General features: G+C 33.5%; 1 protein-coding gene and 2 long non-coding RNA genes across 3 annotated transcripts in view; 2 read left to right on the top strand and 1 right to left on the bottom strand.

The window, feature by feature from the left end:
- LOC130049315 (decorin-like) overlaps positions 1–24,851 on the top strand; it is a 103,346-nt gene that overhangs the window by 39,691 nt on the left and 38,804 nt on the right. The gene's annotated exons all lie outside the window — the stretch shown is intronic.
- LOC130049317 (uncharacterized) lies at positions 4,315–6,105 on the top strand. The gene is made up of 3 exons (XR_008797819.1): positions 4,315–4,382; positions 5,540–5,636; positions 5,897–6,105. It is a non-coding gene; the product is annotated as an uncharacterized LOC130049317 (long non-coding RNA).
- On the bottom strand, positions 8,610–10,083 carry LOC130049316 (uncharacterized). The gene is made up of 2 exons (XR_008797818.1): positions 9,347–10,083; positions 8,610–8,822 (listed from the first exon to the last, which is right to left on the bottom strand). It is a non-coding gene; the product is annotated as an uncharacterized LOC130049316 (long non-coding RNA).

The raw sequence follows: 24,851 nt of genomic DNA on the forward strand, positions 1-24,851 counted from the left end.
CGAATAAGCATCCCCTGTCGAAAGGTAACATCCACCATGAGCTTTATATCATGATCAGTTAAACGGAATTATCCGTACTTAAAATTAGGGTGTCAAAAGCGAACTGCCAATCAGAATGAAACACGCCAGGCAACATTTGGGCCAATGATATTCAGTATTTGCAACTATATTGTTATAAAGATGATTGCATTTGCGAAACGCATACTTTAAATGAAACCCCTGCATCATCAACGTGTTTGTAAATAACCTGAACTAATCGGAAAACTGACCATACGCAGAACCAGTTCTTGCCTATCGAATAAGTTGAGAGATCTGAACACGATATGAAGGTGGGAGTTGAATATTGCTGCATAAATATGGGAAGTTGATGATGGAGAAGCTAAACTCATTTTGTAAATCAAAAAATTAATACGAAATTGATAATGGGATAAACACAAACCTTTGGAAACATGAGACAATGCCAAGTGGTTGGTGATTAAGTATATACTGCCGATAGTATCTCGGCACGAGAAGCTATATACAGCACAGACAATGCGTGTTGTTAATTTAACAAAATCCTCTCGCAATATATTACTTCACCCAGCAATATAAAGCCGCGATAGTCTCTCGTGGTTTTGAATCAAGCCATGCCTAAGCAATTGCGTTGTAAATTACCGTTTTTCAGCAGAATGCTTGTTTGAAACGTATGCCTGATCGCAATTCTGAGTATAAACTATAGATCAAATGCTGTCATGATGTTGTGGTATTCTGTTAAAAATCTGAGTATAAACTACAAACTACAAACCAAACGCTGTCATGATATATGCTGTGACATTCTCTTAAAATCCCTGTACCTTTATAAAAAAAAATCAAATAACATATTAGATCATGTGTATGGAGTCTGCGTACACAATCAGTATTTTCATTCCACGTTATTGTGTTTGTACATCCATTTATGCATTTGATTTTTTTGGGAAAACCACGTTTCCCAAGCATCTGTATACATTGTAAAGTGTAACATATATCTAAATAAAGTATAATGAGGGTCAATATTTTCTTCATTCCTCGGGTAGTAAAAATTAATTGTAATAATTAGTAAGCAGAATAATCCCTAGTTGATATGAAATAGAATCAGTCGTGATGAAAACCCAGAAAGTTAACGTCTTATCCAGTGTTCACAATTAAACGTTATATCAAATATATAGAATCAATAGTACACTATATCAGGCAGAATGAATTCAGGTCTACACTAAATGCAGTAAACAAAAACATTTCTAGTCTGTAGTTCATGATATAAAATATAGTATTCTAAATAAATCTATGTTATCCTAAACAGAATCAATCCTATTCTGTGAAGAGGTGAAGAAAGCCAAAAGTGACCAATCTATTACATTTTTTAATGATTACTAAATTAGGAGTTGGACAAACACGGGCCCCTCAACATACCAGGGGTGTAATCAATCGTCAAAAGGGAAGTACCGCATCCCTTATCGATATGTTACTCATGCGATTGATTACTGTTAATTATCTTCACCTTTCATATGGAAAATGGAATTCCTATTGAAAGCAATATCAATTTAAATATACAGAAACAAAATAAACCATAGTACACAAAATAAATATTAGCGTATACCAAGTAAAATCAGTCTTAGTGCATGGGAAAACAATCAATTTTAATAAAGACATATTCTTAGAAATTCATCTTATTATAGGGAGGTTGGTAACGAGGTCACCATCACGATGAGTATTTACATTGCATATAGTGTAGCATAGATACAATTTGTAACGTGTAGAGGTCACCCAGCCAAGTGCTGATCTCGATCCCTGTTACTTTACTTGCGTGATCAAGAGAGAGACTCTACAACATCACTCGAAAAGATAGCTCATTATCGAGGTAGTGTAAGTTCTATCTTACACTGTTCGCTACAGACACCCCTGCTCGGGAAGCTTTGATCCTATGCTTAGTGTGAGTCCTTTCTGATTTTTTAGCACCTGCTTAGTAAGGATAGCCGCTATTCCCGACGACAACAGTCGTCGTTTCCGGACGAAGCCACGTCCTTATCGAGATATTCCAAAATACTCTAACTGAAGGCCTCCTAGCAAACACCAGAATTTGATATACATTGACAACTTATGTCTCCATCTCAGCCTATGTTGTTTGTAACTGTGTTATAGATATCTTTCGTCACTACCTGGTAATAGCTTTATTCATCATATTGTCCTTGAGTTCACAAATAAAGACGTTTAGCTTCTTATGACTTGTCCGCTCTTCTGTAAGCAGAACCTATAATGTTAATATTTTTGTCTCGCATTCTCCAGCTCCATCTGTCGCTGGACATCCCTATTTTCCAGATAAGACATGCGATCTTCAAATATGAAAACCTGATTGGTATGCGTGTCTTCCTTTTCAGCCTTGATGGCTTCGCATTGATCTTGCATCTGATTGAGCTTCTCTGTCATCCCTGAGCTGTAGTTGTCTTTAACTTTCCTAGAGTATTTGTTTTTCATTTGCGCGAGCTGTGCTTGCCAGTAAGTCCCCTTTCCCCAACTTTCCTGTGAGTTTCGTCATTTAACTCTTGATAGCGTTTTGTTCTGAAATCTACATCTTCCAGCAGTCATTGTACAGTTGTATTTAACACAGCCTTAACTCCTTAGACCCCCTCCTCCTAAGAGTGTTTCTCCAGCTCTACTATTTTTCTGTCATGTGTCATTTGTCTGTCAAAAGCTTCGTTATGTTCACGATTTATTGCCGTGAAGTCTACTATTTTTTTTCCACTTATTTGCTTCAGTTGTGAATTATCCCCTTCGAAGATGACACATTATCCTGCTGTTCTTCACACAGTGTCCTAACTTCCTCTTGATATTCACTTATTTTTTTTTTGTTTGGTTTCTTTTCCTCCACAGCTGTTCCCTGATATAATATAAATTTCTCTTCCCCGTTTTCTTGCATCAAACAGGATGTGGCTTTAGTGGATTATTCTCACATATCACTTTTTGATATTTGCAAATGTCCGCATTCCATTTTTGCAGCATTAATTCCATAATATCATATCTGTTGCACTTTTCAGTGGTGATTGTTCGTTTGTGGCGGTATCGGATGAAATACTCTGGCCATTTACCGTATTTAGTAAATATCTGATTGCATGTTTCTTTGTCAGCTGTTCATCTACGAATACTGATTTTGCTTTGTTCAGCAGTTAATGTATTTTTGATGAAAATTTTAGAATATATTCTTCATATTGTCTTCTCATGTTCTGCAGCTGAGTTCCATAGATTTCTAGCAAGGTAATCACGTAATCGCTGTGTTATGGCAGAATACAATTCAGAAATATTAGGCCTCACAACTGGACTAAGTTGAGTCGCACATGTAAGTGAATCATCCTTCAAGCAAAAAGATAACTCCTCGGACTGTCTATGGGCAGTCCAACGAATTATTTATGAAATCATGTTTGATTGAGTCCACAATAATTTTCTAGATTGTTTTGGTTTTTACCATTAAAACTTGGCAATCTTTCTTTAGGCTCATCACGATTAGGAGTTTCGTGATTTTCTTGAAATTGGTTCTTTCTTATTGTTCCACAAATTGTGTCCTCTGTATTCATTTCCATATTCAAATATCCGTACATTGTTACTGGATATATGGTAATGAGAGTTTATATTTCTATTATTAACCCGATAAGAAAATTGTTATTCATTCTTTGTTTGTCTTCACATGCAGCTGTCATGCATATTTTCTTCCAAGTTTTTGGTATAGCCAGTATTGTGATTATGCATCATAGATGTGACATCGTATGTGCCACAACAACATATAACTGGGCCAAATGCTGTCTGACGTTTTTCATACCGAGGTCTTTCTTGGCACACTGAGTTTAACTATGGATGACTCCGTTTACCTGATCAAGATACAGGGCTCACGGCGGGTGTGACCGGTCGACGGTGAATGCTTAATCCCCCTAGACACATAAATCCACCTCTAGTATATCCAGGGTTCCATGTTTGCCCAACTCTCTATTTTGCATTGCTTATAGGATTTATCATATTGATCACTTCGCAGGACACTTAAGGTAACGAATGAACTCGGTATGATAATGAGATCATAATGAGCTAATACGTCATGACAGTTGCTCCGCCTTGATCAATCCATATTTGGATACACATACACAAACTCTAATTTTAGGATCATATAAAAATATATCGGAATATTGCCTTTATTCTACGCTTAAAATAAGTCAATTTTCCCTGATTTGACAATACATCACAAGACATTATGATGAGAAATACCCCGGTGAAGTTTGTCGTATGGTTGGAATCAGCGTCTAAAATGCGCTTAATAGGCACATGGCAAAGACGACGCGACGTTCAGAAGATGTCAGCTGTACAACTTTGAAATCGGAAAAATCAAGGTAAATTCTTGTAATTGAAATAATGATGTATGAATACCTGAAACCAAAGTTGTCAACAATGAAAGTAGACAACATTTACTGTGTTTTATACATTGACTCAATACTTTAGAGGTAGTATATACATAGTTTGATGTTCCTTGTTTACATACTGCACACGTCACACGTAGTCGATGTGTAGCATATATTAGGTGCACACACGCAAAATAGGCCTATATGTTAGAGAACTGATGCTCAAATGATACCAGTTGTTGTTTGTTTATATAAACATGATTTACATGAGTACAGGCGGGTATCTAGGCAGTAAAATCCACAGGCACCTAAAGTATGGATATTACATGTACTTACCCCCCCCCTCTTTCTTTTGATTTTTTTCTTCTTGCTATAATTTCTCTGAAATAAGTAAATTCCCTATCTATCTCATCCTTCTTTCGATTCAAGTAATCCTTTCACGCTTTTTGTAAGCTTCTACCGGTATGATTTAATTTATTTATTGATCCACCAAGCATGTTGGCATACAATCATTTTACACAATATGAGAATGATGACAAACTAAATACTAACAGTTCATATGCATATTTGTAAAGACGTTTATATATATTTGGCATGTACATATGACGTCAAACTGTATATATAATTTAGTATTGCATGTATAACATTAGCAACCTATAATTTATTACAAAATTTGTGCTCATTTTTTTTTCATACCCGGACAAGGCCAATCTCTAAAGCTTACACAAAATGTGAAACGATTACAGTACTTTAGAAATCGAAAAAGAAATGAGTTAGACCGGGAATCAACACATTTCAGATTTATCGCTGCAAAAAATATTTTCAAAAATGGGGGGGGGGGGGGGGGGGGCGCTAGTATCAGTGCATCAGGTATCTGTGGTAATATCTTGTACAAATGCACCTGTAACTACATTAATTTTGATGCTCTAGATTTACAGTCACATTTAATGTTATCAAGTGACATGCTAGAAAAAAGATAAACTTGGGATATTTTCGCTTACATTACAGTTTGAATAAATGGAAGAAAAGTAAAAGACCCTGAATGCATACTGATTGACCACATTTTTTATGTGTATTTGAGACCCTTCTTTAATACATTGAATATTTGCGGCATATGTATTTATAATATGAGATAATGTTATTTACAGATGTGCATGATACCAACAAGAATGTGAACTTTTCAAAGAGCATGATATTTCCAATTTTCCACATCTCTAGACCAGTGACCACAAATGTACATACAAGGTAATTTTTACAAACTTTAAATAATCCAATCAGGCACTGGATACACATAAATATAGGCTTTATTTACATCTAGTCAATATTAATTTCTTCAAAATGATAAATAAGAGAAAATTCATATGAAGCATGTTTTGATATTGCTGTATGGTATGAAATTTGAATGTTTTTATGTTATAATGCACATATAAACTTGAACACTTAGACCTACAGTATTGTGTTTTAAATATTTTTGACTGGCAACTTTCATCTTTTTTTCCATTTAGTACCCACAGATGACAGCCATATTGACTCCAGTAGATAATATTCATCTCCATCAGCTGGTTACTAGCTGTACATAGTGGTCAAACCAGGATATCCACTAATTGCATTCAGTGATGTGAATTGTCATCTGCATTTGTGCTTATGAACTTTAGTAAACTGTCAAGTTTTAATATCAAGAAAATGACTGCTGAAAAAGCATCTAATCTTGTGTTCTATGAATGTTTTCAATTAAAGGTCAACTGAAACGAAATATAACTTTTTCCATATTAAGTATGTATTTGCTTCATTTAGATCGTATAAAATGATTGTGCGGGTTTGTTCGGTTCATTTTGGTCATATATCCGCGATAAGCGCGGATAAAGATAGCGCACCTGTGTCAGAGCAGAAAATATTGCGGGAGTTATGCCCCTTTACACGAACCCGCCATATTGAAACTAAAGACGCTAATCAGCAGGTGACGTCCGGTAAACAACGAGTAAATATGGTGTTTTGTGCGGTTCCTGACTGTAAGGTTTAATATAGACAGAGTAACAATGTTTAGTTTCCCTACACACACAAAAAATTGCGGAATTTGGGTAGGGAAATTAAAAACAATGGATTAATTATTGGCCGTCGAAGCACTCTATTGAGGACTGTTAGGCCTACATAATAAGCCGTCCATCAGCTGTCCATGGCATGGTCTTTGCATGGAACACTCAAGAATGCAATGAAAGAAAAAGCCAATCCCAATTCTCTTTGATTACAAACCGCTACACGTAGCTACAAAGACCTGAAAGGGCCGAAAACGGAAAACAGATTTGGACTTTTCCCTTCATAAACAAAACTTCCAGAGCTGTGGAGAAAAGAACGTAAGTTTTGATGTAAATGATATTGGCTTTTTTATTGACATTGATATAGTATGACACGATTTATTTGTTTATTTGTTCTCTATACGAATATCCTCTACCCCCACCCGTCACACAATTATTTCATACTGAAGCTTATTTTTATTACCCCCCCCCCCCTTCATGCAGTCACACAAGTCATTCATAACTGAAGTTTACTTTCATTCATTTGTTTATATTAGTTTATATGAGTTAGAAGTTGATGACAATGTCCGAATCATTCTTCCCCCACCACCCAATTCCAAGACAATCAACAAAAACAACCAATTCCATTCAATGTCATATGATCCTGCCATTCAAAATGATTAAATCATGAATGGGACAAACACTTATGAAATGACTACACAAACCACATATGGAATGATTGCAAGATTTGTACTAGAGCCACAAAATGACATGAATTGTATTATCAAATTTGTTTTCAAAAATATTACACATTGGTGTAAATTTAATGGATACTTTGAATGTTCAATTGTTCATGTAACATACATGTACATACATATGTATACAAGTTAGGTGAAGGATATCAAGTAAATATCTATGAATATTATTCTAGATTGAAGTGAACTTTTGCAAATGTGTAAATTAGAATCATAGCCAATATGCATGTTAAGTAACTTTGTATAAAATCTGAATATTTTTTCACTTGTGTTCTACACTCATGCCCTTTAGATTTTTTACACTTTGTCCATGATGTTACTCTCGATACTGTTACTAAATTTGAATACAAACTCAATACAGTGTCAAACATGAAAAAATTGTAAATTTTTCTAAAATTCATTATTGTTATGCCATAAAGGTAAATGATTTTAAAACAAGTAAATATAGGACACATATTTGTACTGAGTTTTCTCTGAAGTACAATAATTAATATAAAATCCAGAAATAGGTATAGAAAAATCTACACAAGTAGTAGTACAATAAAAATATCACTAGTCGAGTATACTTAATCAGCTTTATGATATACATGCAACATGACTAAGTACACATGATCCACATTTGATTAATTAAATGCAGAGCATATATTTATTTATCCATGCTGATACTATGTAAATTTCCCAAGTTACAGAACCCCCCCCCCCCCCCCCCCCAAAGAAGCAATTTTACAATTTACTAAATAGATAAATTGTGAAATTGATAAATGAATATTTCTTACAACCATAGTTTTGATAATATTCTTATAATTATGAGATGGAAAATTAAACTTGTATCATTAAATAAATCCAGTTGTTGGAAAAAGAAACGGAATACATGTACAAATTTTACATGTAAGTCAATTTTGACCATTGACATACTTATTTTCATTTTATCTACTAATTTGCATTAAATTATTTGAAATACTTGAATAAATTAGCAATTTCAATCTAGAAAATATTAAAGAACATTGGTATTTAATAGTATCTAGACATTTATTTTACAATGCTTCATTAATATGAAAATTAATTTTCTGCGACATTTGAATTTTTTTGTTTTTCTTCACCTCAAATATGTACATTTTTTAAATTGACCCACATAATTAGTATGTATGTGAGTGGATATTCATAATACTAGACAATAAGTACATGTTTATTGAATTGTAACGTTTTGTTATATTTCAGATTAAGCCTTTGAATTGATGCAGGATGTGATCAGTTTGGCTCCTACAGAAACTCCAGGAAGTTAATATAATGGATGTTGTTGGTAATTCTCCTGCCCCGATCATAAATTCCTACCAACATGTGTCAAACTCAGGTGACTGGGACTGTAGACCTTTTGGATTTAACCCAAATTACATATATGTAAATTGGTGATATATATATATTATGTACAATATAAAAACTGAACATCAAACTATGTTTACTTGTTTATATTTATTTATATCACTTATGAAAAATGCATTAAGAATTTATCACACATTTAAATTAATACCAAAGGGTATTTAAATCCACAGTACTGTTGTGATGGAATGATTTCTTATCATAGTCACAACGCAGGATAGAATAACTTTCCAATTGTTTTTCCCAAGCTACTACCAGATCTCCAATATGCATGATGTCTGTAAAATCTGTTAAAAAAATTATGAAGAATTTTAAAATTTCAAATATAATTGATGACTTTCATCTAACCAACAACAAAAAAATTGTGGGGGGGATGGGGTTACTTTAAATATGAATGATTTTTCAGGAATTAACATAAGAAATTGATTGAGGCACATTTTATGTTTATTTGAAAGGAAGTGCATAAAAGGGTCAACAATTCAGTGGGTTTAGATATTGAAATAGGAGAGGTTCATCATGACTATGGCTCATAGTGAATCAGGAGACCGAGTGCCTGCCCCATTGACCATTGACATACTTATTTTCATTTTTATCTACTAATTTGCATTAAATTATTTGAAATACTTAAATAAATTAGCAATTTCAATCTAGAAAATATTAAAGAACATTGGTATTTAATAGCATCTAGACATTTATTTTACAATGCTTCATTAATGACTATGACTATGGCCGTGTCATAGTGAATCAGGAGACCGAGTGCCCCCCCCCCCCCCCCAATATTAACTTTGAGTAATCATAACAAAATACATACTTGTGAATCAATTCCCCCTCCTCCAAGGGACCAATATTTTGTATGCATTCATAATAAGCTGTTCCTATAACCAATCTGTTGAGACAGTTTGCCACAACAAAACCTTCGTGATCTGTGATGCAGGGCACGCCCACTTCTTCAATCCTATGCACTGCAACATTTGGACTCCCTTCTTGAGGGCATTGCGATTACATTACTAGCCTATATGATCACCTGTTAGAATAATAGAAAACTAGTCTTAGAAATACATGCTGATGCACTTCTGAGCTTTGAGTAATCGTTTCGTTTTCATTAAAAGTCTCATATAAATAATTAGCCTAAATTAACAAACCATTGCATATCGACCTCGCATATCAGATGGTGAACAGGTGAAGGGCATTCATCCGATTGATCCTCGCTGTTTTCTGAATAACTATCGTTTTCCACTAGTGGAGATGCGTCTCGCTGTACAACTGGTTCGTATTGGCAGGGCTGCACATTAACACTAAGCAATATATCTATTTCAGGAATACAATCTTCCGAATGATTTTCATATCGTGCCGCCATATTGAAATATCAGGTTCGCCTAAAGGGCAGATAACTCATACAATAAAATTTACCGGGTTGAAATTAACGATGTCGTATCTACCTGGATGATCGAAACAAAAATTATTCTTATGTGAAAACATTTAAGGAATGGTATTTTCTTACGGAATTTATTTGAAAAACGAACTTTGAAAATCGTTTCAGTTGACCTTTAAACACAAAACTAAATGAGAAATAGTTTTATTGAAACTTAATTGAAATTCACTTTGAATTACTTTGCATTGACTGAGTACTTCAAATTTTAATCTTTCTACATTTTCATGGTCAAGTGATAAAAAGTATTTGAGAGTGAAGGGGGGGGGGGTGTCATATGAAATAAAAAGATTGACACTCATTTGGTGAACTAGATATTTTACACACTGCAGCCACTTATCTTTATTTTCAATAATGAATGAAGAATAGTTCTTAAAACTGGGAAAACAACCCCCCCCCCAAGTAGTGGAGGAGTGTGTGTCACTTCTGGTTTTCCAGTAGCTAGATACATATTTTGTTGAAAGCAATTTTGATTTTCAAGTTGTCACCTTAAACTATTTCTAAAAGAAATCCAACTCGAGTCGTCAAGTATTCCCACGGATTTTTTTTTTATATATACACAGTGATATAATACAAATATTCATTGTAGAACAAGATACATATACCCCCCCCCCCCCCCACCACCACCACCTCATTATGTATGTTTCATTGCAAGAGCAGATGCTGCATGGGTCCAGACTCCTACCCAAACCCACTCAGTTTGAAAAGTAATAACTCCATGACATTTTAATCGTTTTTAAAACTATCAAATTAAGTTATCCCCTTCCCTAAACTGTGTTTCATTGCAAGAGCCGCATGGGTCCAGATATAGACAACCACCCTTCAACAGTGTTTCATGAAAACATACATGTAGTGAATCATATTTTTGTATATATTCTACATCTATTTAGTAGATACTGCATGTTTGTAACCTTGTTTAGACACCCCCACCCCCAATGCAGGGATTGACACCCGAGACTATATTCCTGGATCAGCGCATGATTTGCACCGCGAATCGTCAGTTACAAATTACGCACTGAGTTCGATCAGAAATATAAGAACTTGTTGTACTAATGGCCATCACGTATGATGTGTTCGAGGTAATGCAGATAATTCAACACCACACCGATCTCTGAAATTAAATGCATACTTCTTTGCATCAGATTAAATTTTCAAAAAAATATATAGATACTGGTGTGTTGTTGTATTCATACCAAAGCGAAGAAATATTTCTTGAATATATGTAATACATATATTACACACTTGTTTGTTTAACACATTCACATTGTAGGAATTGTTTCGTTTTAGGCCTAGATCGAGGGTAGATAGTGCATATATATTTATGTGTGTAGTCTGATTAAAACCAGCTCCCTTCTAATGGTCCCTGACGACGATAGGGAAAAAAAGGGGGGGTAATCAGACTCTCATTCATTCATGAGGTATAAGATTGGAATTTAAATAATCTGATTGTAAACAGATCTTTTATCCGCTCCGTTATCATTATGTCGATACAAACGCACAATGTTTGAATACAAACTAGAGTTTATAATGTCTCTGAAATTAGTTGTTAAATATAACTGTCTTGGTTACTGGAAGTACAAGATCAACAGTCCGGTACAATAAATTTATTACCAAACTGTTAACAGGCACTGTCCCTTGGTGCCCCCTGTAATCAAGTCAACAATTCATTCTTTCTTTACTGAACACTTCATACAATTAATTGTTTTCATTTATATAATCATTCTATTCTAACCTCTCTGCATTAGCATAAAACATTCAGAACAACTGGATCCTACATGTACATATGTTTTATACTTGCATACTGTACTTACTAAACTATAATAATACTGATTTGATTACAATTCTATATGTATTCACACAACACACTTGGACCTATCCACTGTCTCAGAAACTGATGTATGAGACAGTTGGGTTATTTTATTGTATATCATGTTGTTAATTTAAATCTTGTCTGCAATCAGTATTTCATATATAGTTATAGAAATGTGCAGTACAGAAGTGTGAACTCTGATAGTATTAGTAATTCTGAATGATTGTTTTCTTATTTTCATTACTATACATGCCCCCCCCCCCTTCCCAAGGAACCTTGATTGGCGAATAAACAATAGAGAGAGAGTTAGAGTTAAAAGATTAAAACTAAAGTAAATGTTTCTTGGTTAAAATACATTGGTTGTCCTGCGTACATGTATCATGTATACGTTTACATAATAACGTGTAATTTTCCCGCCGTGTTACTTCCCTTTCCAGTATCTAATTTTGGATCAATATTCTACATCAGTGCTGCGTTTGAATATTAATTAGATAGCGTGTTTACATGCATATCAAAGATAAAACTGGACGGCGGTAAGAGGAAAATAAATGTATTGTGATACCATGAGATTATTTGAAAGCTTTGAACAAGGCTTTATCTAAAAATCACTGTCCAAATCTTGAAATATTCTTGAACAGTACACTGGACTCGAGAAAAAACACAAATAAACAAAGTGCAGGGGTAGGTTTTCATCTTGCGGACCATTTTTAACTTATTTGCAAGCGGATTATCCAATTTGGACAGTGAATACTCGATTCTGTGAAACGTATTCTTTTCTATCATGTCATGTTTTTATTATTTTATGTACAGCTGGCTGTGCGCCGTGTCGATTTATGATCATCTATTTGCGTCTTGTATAATCTGGTCAAATGACGTCATATGACCCTTGACATCTTAAGTAAACATGCGAAGTGAAAGTACAGGAGGCGTATATATGTTGTGGTACTTGAAAAGTGTCTTTAGTTTTTTAATATTAATAAATGACCTACACCCAAAACAATAGGATATAAAGCTTCATTTTTCTGAATAATTCTTAAACATGACCTTAAGTCAAACGCGTTTTATTTCCCTCTCCTAGTTAAGATTAATAATTGGCAAGAATAAGATACTTGTTCACCTATTCATTATGTTTACACTTCATTAACAGCTAAAAAAACCCGCTGTCGTCAATTGTTACGAATTTATTTGATAAAGAACAAGTTTAAAAATTAACAAATATATTTAATTAAATATTATTACAATAAATCAATAATTTCAAATTTGTAGTGTCCTTGACTCAGTGCTCTCTTCTTTACTCCTACCAACGCTAACCGTGACTTCAGAAATATTCACGAGCTCTTAATTTTACAACTGGACATCTAATTGCTGACAAGTAATTATAATCACTAACTCAAACTGCTAGCGACATTCTGTTTTTTTTTTTAGATAAGAGATGTTTATCAAGACTCGGTTGTAAATAAGTAGAAAACTAAGTCACCATTACATTGAGTATCTACATGTTTTAAAGCAACACATACATAAGAAAGTATATCAATAAAACAAGAAATACACAGAAACATTCGTTATTTTTCAAGCTGTGCCACATTCTCAACATAATCACGGCTATTTCTAATTATAAACAACAAGATCGGGATCGAGATATCCATGACATCGTCCGAATTCCTGTAATTTTGAGGGAAAAGAAAGCAGTATGTAAAGATTCCCCGATGTATGTCAAGTATAAACGATGACACACATAGTTGATAATAATAAAGTGACAATATTACTAAACGTAGTAAATGATAATACTGTAGTAGGAATTTGTACAACCTGCACAAAACACAAAAATCAACCAAATCTGCTTTTTCTCTATAAATAAATAGGCGTTACATAAACATTTATTACAAGGATACAGTAAACAAAATCATTCATAGTGTATGTTAAACAAAATTAATATCAATGTGTAGTAAACATAATCAATTCTAATACATTGTAAACAAAATTAATCCTAGTGTAAAACAAACAAAATATATTCTAGTGTATAGTACAGAATCAATCCCAGTTCAAAGTAATAGAAATTAAACCCTACTTTGAAGTCAATAAAATCAATCCTACTGTATCCTAAACAAAATCAATCTTCGGGTGTAGTGAACATAATCGAATCCGTTATATATTCAACAAAATCAATGCTAGTGTAAAGTAAAGAAAATCAAACTATATTGTGCAGTAAAAACATTAATCATAATGTATACTAAACAAATGCGTCTGTACAAATTGTATAGCAAACAAAAATATTGCATAGTAAACGAAATCAAACCTAGTCCATAGCATACCGAATCAATTTTTGTGTACGATAAACAAAAGCAACCCAAGTGTGTTGTAACGGAAATGAATCCCAAAGTGTTGCAAACATAATCAACTCTAGTGTATTTTTTAACAAAATAAATCGTAATGTATCGTAAACAAATCGACACTGGTATGTAGCAAACATATTGAACTATAGTGTGTGGATAACGATATGAATATTGCTGGTCATATTGAATCCAACTTGTCATTGTCGACGGAGTTAACGTTAAATGATGTTTAAGAACAGCACCGGTTATCTATAAAATATAGCAATTAGAGAGGGTATTGTTTTTATTGAAATGGACATTACTTTCGAAGTTGTTTTATACTTACTACGCGTCTACTAGGAGATGCCGTATTTCAAATCCATTCCCAAATTACAATACGACAGTTTTCGTATGTGTATCTACCACAGGTCCATTCTATCGAAAGTGTTCAAACATTTCGGACATTTAAAGCAAACATCGCAAATCATAGTTTATGCTAAGGTATGTAGTGGAGACTACTGCATTTATTTTATTGTGTATGCTTATAATATCACACTAATAGTCGTAAAAAGTTACCATATATTTATTTTGATTCAGATTGTTGAAACTTATGTATAATGTTATTAAATTCAATTGATTGGCCATTAATCTCTCACAAAATTGAGATGTTAGTCTGTCAATAACAACTTTATCAAACTAGATACACAGATGTGAACCAGATAAAGAAGACTTAGTGGTGTCAACTATGATATATTGACGCCGAATATGTATGAAAATTAAAAAAAAAAAACATGTTGATAGATGAACTTTCGTTGATATATCTTATGTTGAGTTAAAGGTCACATACATTTTTTTGGTAAACTCGTGACCAAATTTCATTAAACTACAATCAAACTAGTGGCATGTGCAAACACAATAAACCCCGCTTATATGATTAAGAGAAAGAATTTGGACCGAGTGTTACCAATAGACACGATATTCTTACTACTCCTAGTCATTTGATCCTACTTCTGGTTTGTTCAAGTCTCCGCGTTTCCCAACTCTATTTTTTTTATACTCTATCGCTGTTGTGATTTACATCATGATCGTTATTTTCACCTTTCCTTTGTACAATTAAAAATTGTGCAAGAAAGACTGATATATATATATATATATATATATATATATATATATATATATATATATATCTAAATATCAGGAAAAAATAAAGGTTAATATTAAATTCGCTTACTCTTTAGGGGACACAAATAACAAATTCAACATAGAACAACACATGTAGCGCTCAGGGAAACACCAACAATACACATAAGAATGAACCAATTTAAAATAATTCCCATAGTCAAAACGTTGTCTAGTGTTGTAAATGTACAATCTAAGTAAGTACAATTTGAAAATGAATGAAGCCGATGCATTTAATGGCAAAAGACATATTTTCGATATGTAAATTCAAACCATTACATTTGAAAACAATATCCATTGAAAATTGTGATTGTGAGTAAATAAAGAAGTTAGTTGATTTGTTCCTAGCAGTCATACATTCACCAGTCCATGCAGAATGGGGTCATTTGAAAATGGAAGTGCGTGTTTTGCACGATGAAGTTTCTTTTATTTTAAATTCTGAGTGACCATATACTGACCTGTGTTGTATATAACCTAACCTGGTGCAGTTTATGCTTCACATAATCTGTTTCAGTGATTATAAAGCTTAAACTACACTACTCTAGGTATATACCGTGTGATATAGGTCATCATTTCTGTAAACAACCATGTACATATGTAGATAATATGGTGTTAAAGTACCCGCTACGCTATTCTCGAAAAGATAAACGATAGAACACGATACACGCACGATACGTTAAGATACACGTGGGATACGATAGGCTACACACATCATACGATGTGATAAACGAAAAAAAAACAACTGATAAACGCAAATACGATAAGCGCTCTTCATGGTATATAAAAATTGTGATAAACGAACATCACGATGGATCTAATCAACGCAAAATGCGATAAACGCGCTTCACCATAAATGCAAAACGCGATCAATGATCTTCACGATAAACGGAAAATCTTATATATATGTTGTAAATTTAGAAATAATTTAGACAGAACGAAATGTTGGGAGCTAGAAGATTATGTTGATATTAATTGAAATATATATCAATATTCACTATTAACTAGACAGGTATATAAAAGAATCAAATTTAAAGGCAATAATGTATTTGCACAAATAATTATCATATTTTTTGTTTTGAACTTGCTGATATAAATGATGCATTTTATTCAATAATCAACATGTGCTTATTCTGTTCAACATAAACCTTTTGCTATCAGTAAAATACAATTCTTGCCAGTAGAAATCCTGTAAGTTTGAAACTCCTTCATTAACCAGAAGGCAAATTGATATTTGATTTGTTCACTCATCTACTAGATGAAGACCTGCGCATGCACAGAAAATTTAAATAGAGCTGTTGAGTTTTGGGTTTTTGAGGATTTACACACAAACTTTTCAACTTCAAACAAACATTAACACATCAACTACTAATAAAACGTATACTAAATTGAAAACTGGAGCACCCATCCCTTTTAGTAATGAAAACAATGATACTTTGAATTCTGTTGACTGACAAATGTAGGTGTTGAAATCGGGTGGTGTATGATTAAGCCTTTACCAGTTTTGCTAAATATACATTAATCAACGACTATTCACGTTCCTCGCTTTATTTACCCCATTTCAGTTCGTACGTTAATCTACGAAACTAATTCGTGTCCTCCTTCTCATTTGTTTCACCGCAGCAGTGGCCAATAACTTAGATCATTTGCCTGATATGCAAATCTCATTCGCGACAGACCTAAGTCGTTAAAACAGGTAGTAAGAATTCCATCGCCAAGCACTCGACAATAAGGATGCTTGTCACAGGTCCTCTAAGACGACCTTAAAAACAGATGATCCCTACCACGGTAGATACAGTACACTGCTCAATGACCGTAAGCGCCGAGCAAAGGCCTACATTTGAAGTCCTTCATCGGTCTCGGCTACGCCTCCATATGAGTGAACAATTTTCGAGATAAACGTTAAACAGATAAAATCAATCGATAAATCTCCTTTACTTCCGATACCTGTATGCGGTTAATTGGTGCCCAATCGGCGGATCTTTATAGGTAAGGTGTTACAACCCCACCCATGTGTTTGATTGAAATAGATCAATGCTAAACAATCACCTCTATAGCGTAGCAATAATATCCATTTATATTTACATACTTCGTCTCTCTCTGTGTACAATATTCCTAAACTTGTTATAAAACCTGATTTATATACCAAAAACAAAACAAAACAAAATTTGAAAATTACATTCTATACTTATGTTGAAATTCCTTTCAAATGATTGAAAGAATGATATCATCGTTGATAAGGCTATGTAATTACAATGGACTATTTGTAATATGTCCAATCAAATAAAATAGCATAGATATTTCTTGACCCACGCTACTATTTTTTTTTCAAACTTTTCATTTGAAATCAGGAAACTATAAAATATATGGACCTGAATAAATACTACAACATAACATCAATATAATGCACAGTGACATACACTGTGCTTGATATCCTGCCCCAGTGGCTCTTTTCTTTTACTGTATATCATCTGGTAATGCAAGTTAGTTTTGGCTGAAATTTTACCAGACCCCAATATCATTTAAACAATTAAGCTTTCCTGGAATGCGAAATTGAACCAAATAATATTTTGTGTAGCAATGGGGTGTATTTTGCATCAAGCAATAAGTTCACCACAGATTCAACAATTGCAACTACATGTACTGACTGTTTAAAAAAACAACTACACGAGATGATATTTCTATACGTTAGATATCCCTACACTATGAATGCTAGTTGGTACTCAAAAGTAATTGGAACATGTTCAAATCCATATCTTAATAGCGTCAACTAAAATGAATAAATATAAATAAAAGACGACTTGTTTTATTAGCACTTTTGAAACGGTTCAAACATGTTTGTGCATACTGTGTATACTCTAAAAATCCTTTACCAAATATAGAGTAACATCAAGATGAAAGGGTACACTGGCTAATCCATTTAATGTAACAAACATGTCAACCATAGGGTAATTTGGATAATAGGTGAAGATAACGGACATTGATCAAGCTCATAAACAAATGATACGTGGAAACATGAACAAATAAAATGTACTCGTGTCTTGTTTCATCGGGGAATGAAGGTATGTATCATTTCAGAAAAAAGGCATAACCCGAGTATACGGGTTATACATTTTTTCTGCAAATTAATTTCTTGTTTATTTAACAGTGAAACTAATTTTGAAATGAAAGAAGCTGACCAAGTTAATGGGAATCGATAGGCTTCTGATATACGAATAAAAGTCATTGTTCTTTAAACATTTTCCATTCATAGTGGTCAAAGTAGATATAGAAAACTTAGTAGATGGTCCATGCAAATGCAAGTTTACATTTTACAACCTGTAAGCATTGAATTAAGTTTCATCCGGGTGGTACAGTTTTCCGTCGTAGATAATATGACAAGTGTAAAATTTCGAAGTAGGTAAAATTGCCTTAGTCAAACAGAGAAGTTTCAGATGTTTTCATGTAATTTTGGTGTTTAGGTTACCTATTACACAGAGGTGAGAACATCTGTTATTGTTCATCATGAGTCGTCCGTCGTTCACTAACATCGGAATAGTTTTAACTCTTGGTAACTAATTTCAAAGTATTTTAAAAATATATATGAAGGACCTTTGGAAGAGGCGGACACAAAATGAAAATACGAGGACAGCTGCACTCCCGAATATTTAAGAGTGGGAAAAATGTCCATTCTTTAAAAATAGTCGCCTCTACAACCATACATCTGTAAGGGAAAATAATCCATATATAGCAGGGAGGTTATCCACCAAAATTGTAAATTCATGCTCCTCTCGGTAGATGTTAGACTTCAGGGCTGATGCAAATTTAGTATGTAATGTTTTTAACCAAATATTTATCTATTATGTTCTACAATGCTCTTGATACTAAAGTGAGATTAATTGTATAATTAGAATAAATATATCATTGGGAGTAAACTTTTGGTCCCAGGATGCTGCCGAAATCCTTGCAGGAGTTTCTGTTTTTATTCCTGGAGTCACCCATTTAAGCTCCCTCATGCAAATTAATAATAAATATATTTAGGAAGATGTCAACATTATTAATTTCGCAGCTGCATAATATGACAGGTCAAATAAGTCATATCGTATCAATGTATAGAGCTCAGGCGGGTGTGATCGGTTGACAAGGGATGCCTACTCCTCCTAGGCACCCGATCCCACTGTGTTTGCCCAACCCACTATTTGTATTGCTTATACGAGTTATGGGATTGATCATTGTTTATTATTTTCACCTTTCATTGTTATAATGCTCTACAGGTTATATTTTGTTTTCATCCAATGCTACACTCTCAATGTTTTGCAAAACCCTTATATTTGCTTCTCCAGAAAAAAAAAATGTACCAATACATATATCAGAAGTAGTGTAAATCAATCGTGAGTATTAAACTATTCTAAAAAAACCTTTAATAAATTTGAAATCACAAAGCTAGTCTCTAATCAACAACATCAAGAAGTATAGTTTTTCTAGGTCTCGTGGACACTTATTGTCTAGACTGTTTTGGCACCAGAGACAGCTGCCCCTTCAACAAAAATGGCAAAGGGAACCATTTGCGCCAAGTGATCAGTCATTTAATAATCACTTTACTGAACACCACTCTGATTTTACAAACACGTGGTATGTTGTTGATGTGAAGAAGAAGCTGGGGTTCCCCATTGACAATGTATTCGTAGTATTTGGTAATCAGGTATTTCAACATTATCTTGTATTTTCCACGGTGTGAATTGTGCTCCTGTATTAGGTTGGTATTCTGAAGAGAAAAATATGCAATTAATTAACTCGTACATGGAACATATATGTTGTTATTGTCGTAATCTTAACATTTAAATATATCGAGGACGTTTTATTCATAAGCACTAGTTATTTTCGTTTATATTTCGATTCTATAAATCCCAGTGATCTCCATTCTTGTGTTTAATTAATTAAAATAACTGTTGATGGCAATTAAAATGTCACTCATCATTATGACAAACGGGGAAAATGTTTCTCCATCGTGAACTTCCGATATGTATGTACTAACATTCTACCATCACATGTATAAAGCGTTCATTTATTAATTATGAACTTAACAAACATGGTTCAGTTGCATAAGTGTATAGCTTGTTCGGCGTATAGTCAGTTTTTTAAAAATCTTTTATTTAATGCAATATCAACAAATATATAAATCATTCATCAACACTATTCCCTTACAGCAACAGCGTTCTACATATTCAAATATATTTTATACTTTAATGAATTTGTAGTGGATTATATAACACAATTTTATGGTAAAGGAGGAAAAAGATGTTTTATATCAATTTTATTTTCAACATAGATGTATTTTAAAGGGTATACAATAAAGTTTACAATAATTAGATTGAATTTTCAAGTCATACAAAGCTAGTGTTTACCACATCAAAGGCTACCTCCGTTTACCTGTAAGACACACTACCACATACATGAAAAGTCAAACTGCCTCCAGGTAAACAAAATGCGAAGGAACCGACCCTCCACCCTTACCGGGCCTCTCATATACAAACTTTCTTAAATATATTTTAAATACATATATTTGAATACGATTGTTCTACAATGTATCGATATGTATTTAAAGCATATTTCATTGAGATATATCAATTTTCACTGTTACAAGAGGTTTCAGTTCGTCTACAATTCATTTTATATTGATAAATCTTGAGTACAAAAAAAAATAAAAATATTAAGAACCTCTGATATATTTGTTTCATTATTAAAGCCTATGGCGATATGTTTCAAAGAAATATCAATATTTAGTACATTGTTAATCCTTTTCCATATTCTTTTAGACGTTATGTAGGCATATATAAGATGTGCTATGCTTTCAATTTCACCACAGTTTTCACAATATTTTTGTATATTTGAATTTCATTTGCTAACATTCAAATTACAATGACAAGTTTATGTAACAATTGATAGTTAAACTCTGACATTTGTTTATCTGAAAAAATTTCGACTTCTAGTAGGTCAATTGTCTTTCATAAATGTTTTTGAAATGTCAAACTTTTCCGTCTAAAAGGTTTCTGTGATTGGCTTAAAAATTTGTTATCAACTAATATGTTATATAAGAAAGATGCTTTAATATTCAATATATTAAAAAAAAGTTATCTTTTTTAAATAATACATGCATGGAAGGTAAAAATAACGAAGAGTGGTCAATCTCACAACTCCTACAAGCAATACAAAATATATAGTTGAGCAAACACGGCCCCCATGGATACACCAGAGGTGGGATCAGGTGCGTAAGAGGAGTAAGCATTCCTGCCGAACGGTTGTCTGTAATATTAAAATAGGGATTTTCTTTGCAGTCAAACATACCGGTAAAACGATTGGACATTGTTTTTGAAATATAGTATTCACAGATAATATTGTTTCTATGGGATATTGGATCTTGAAAATATTTGCAATTTCTAAATACACCTTTATTATCATATAAGTATTTGGTGTATAGAACGCCTGACTTGTCCCAATTGGGAAAATAAATTGGATGCTTTTTGAACTGAAATAAGTTTCCTTTCTAAATTGGTAAATATAAGGATTCTTCTGAAGTACAGACTGTGGACAAAAGTATTCGCACGATTGCGTCATTTTTCAAACGTGTTTATCGAGTAGCATGCACTGCGGGTTATCTCTATTTGCACATAATCGAGGTAAGCTACTGAAAAACAAGTTGATGGTACAGGGATTTCAACAGTCTCGATTGAAGTCAGCATTTCGCAAATTATATGCTCGTTATAACGATCTACTTCGTCAATACAACCTCGCATTGGGTCAAATGCTGTCTGACATGTTTCGTACCGATTGTTAAGTCGTTCTTGGCATACTGATTTTGACTGCGGATAACTTCGTTTACCTGATCAGGATATAAGGGACACGGCGGGTGTGACCGGTCAACAGGGGGTGCTTACTCCTCCTCGGCACCTGATCCCACCTCTGGTGTGTCCAGGGGTCCGTGTTTGCCCAACTATCTATTTTGTAATGCTTATAGGAGTTATAAGATTGATCACTGTTCGTTATCTCCACCTTACATACATGAGTTATCCTTTCACCGATGATGTATTTAAAATAATGAAGGTCAATTATGTGACGTAATGATGTTTGTGTTCGTCTGCAACTATGTTTATACATGCACGGTAGTGATTAGAAAACATGGGTTGTAAACATCGGAACTGGATATAGGCTCATAAGAAAACATCGTAGCATTAGTTCAGGGCTATAAAAGTTCCGGGGAAGTTGTAAAATTATTATGAATTCCTATATCAACTGTGTATGGAGCTTGGGATAAGTTTCGAGTGCAAGGTACAACAGAAAATTAACAAAGAAATGGACGAAGAATAATATTGAGTGCAGGTGCACAACGCAGACTTGCTAGATAGACACTGTTGGATAGAAAAAGACCACTGCCGGACGTTACAAAAATGTAATGAAAATAGCAATGCAAATATTTCAAAGAAAACTATTTGGCGATGTTTAAGACAGAAATGAATACTAAATATGTGTTTGTATAAAAAAAAAATACGGTCCAAGTTATCAATCGTGTAAAACGTGGGCAATGGTGTGCGGGTAAAATAAACTGGGCCGTGGAAAATGAAAGGAAAATGGTAATTTCTTCTGACATGTGCCAGATTGTCTTTGGAAAATACTGTCTAGCATATATATGGAGAAGAAGTGATTTAAATATTGACTGTTGGACTGTATTTTCCCTCGACACTGGTAAAATATTTAGGGATGCATTACGTGTCATGGCGTTATCACTATTTGCAGAGTCAATACATAGCAACATGAATAACTCTGAACAATACGTAGATAACGTGTGGCCTGTATAGCAGAACTATTTCAAGACTATAATTATCTGTTGATGGATGACCATACACCTGTTCTTTGATCTTGTCTTTCAACCAATTACAAAACTGACAAACAAATTACAGAACTGAAGTGGCTCACATAATCACCTGATCTATGCCCCGTAGAAAACATATTGCTGGTAATTAAAAGAAAACTTCATATCGCATTCGTACATTAAATTCTGGTGATGAACTGTATCACAAAATTCTGGAAATATGGACTTCATTTACAGTAAATTATACAAAATATATATGCACCCTTCCACAACGAGTGCGCCAAGTTCAAAGGGTCCGATAGTATATCACGAAAGTATTAAGGTACTTCGCCTTCTTTTATTTTATTAATTATTGATAGAAACAAATTGTTTATTTACAATATCTTTGCATTTACAAGTTATTTGTCCTGTTCAGACACTCCAAAAATATGTTTGTTTACCGTCAAGCGTTTTTGATAAACAAAATGGGCGCCATCGCCCGTGCGAATACTTTTGTCCATAGTCTGTAGTTATAGAGATATCTTTATTTATTTTGGTTTTGTTAAAAGCGCAAATTACTTCTGTATAGAACAACGTCAGAAATTAATATCTTTATATTCGTTTACATCTCTTAAGTGTGTTTCAATTATATACCTCTTTTGAGATTTATGTTCAAGAAATGTTTAGAAACTGGATGTAGTATTTTGCAGACGTGTAATCTAAGACGCTTTTAATGAGAAAAAAAATGGAATGAACATAAAAAAATATTGACCCCACCCTTCAATTCCTTTCCAATGAATGTATTTCTTTTGATTCTTTCCCCTGTATTACATAGATAATTAAATATCGTTTTGTTCAGTTGCTTAATTATTTCATAAGGGAGATTGAGAATTATCGACGCATTACATTGCAATTTAGAAATAATGAGATTATTGATTATCTCTTGTTTGCCTACAATTGTTAAAAATATTTCTCCCCAGTTATTGAGTATGCTGATAATTTGATCAATTGTTAAATTTCGTTCTCCCCAGTTATCGGGTATGCTGATAATTTGTTGAATTGTTATTTTTTTCTCCCCAGTTATCGAATATGCTGATAATTTGATGAATTGTTAAATTTCTTTCTCCCCAGTTATCGGGTAAGCTGATAATTTGTTGAATTGTTAAATTTCTTTCTCCCCAGTTATCGAGTATGCTGATAATTTGATGAATTGTTAAATTTCTTTCTCGCCAGTTATCGAGTATGCTGATAGTTTGATGAATTGTTACATTTCTTTCTCCCCAGTTATCGAGTATGCAACGATAAGAAAATCCTCTGTATAATACCCGTTTTACGAAACAATACACATCTATATTTCTAAAATAAAAGATCCGAATTTTTATCACACACACAAAAACAAGTACAATCGTGTCAAGGTGAATTTTATGAATATCTAGTCAGTTTAAAATAGACACAATATCCACGACGATGATACTGTACAATTTCTGAAGATGTCGTCGATGGAAAATTCGCAGTATGTTGTTTCCATGCATCTTAAACAGAAATGTGAATCGGAAATACATGATAGGCATTTGCATGTTCAAGGATAATTTCACTGGCTACGTTTATAATATAGAGGCTATTACAGATACGATTGAGTGAGTTGGTGTGACCTGAATTTTTAGTGAGTGAATTCAATTGTTCTCGGTCGGTGTAAAATTGAAAACATCTATCATAGGAATATTACTATTTTTTTCACAATTGAAACTTAGACGGTACCAATGT

Source organism: Ostrea edulis, chromosome 8, assembly GCF_947568905.1.
Source record: "Ostrea edulis chromosome 8, xbOstEdul1.1, whole genome shotgun sequence".
NCBI classification, from domain to species: Eukaryota; Metazoa; Mollusca; class Bivalvia; order Ostreida; family Ostreidae; genus Ostrea; species Ostrea edulis.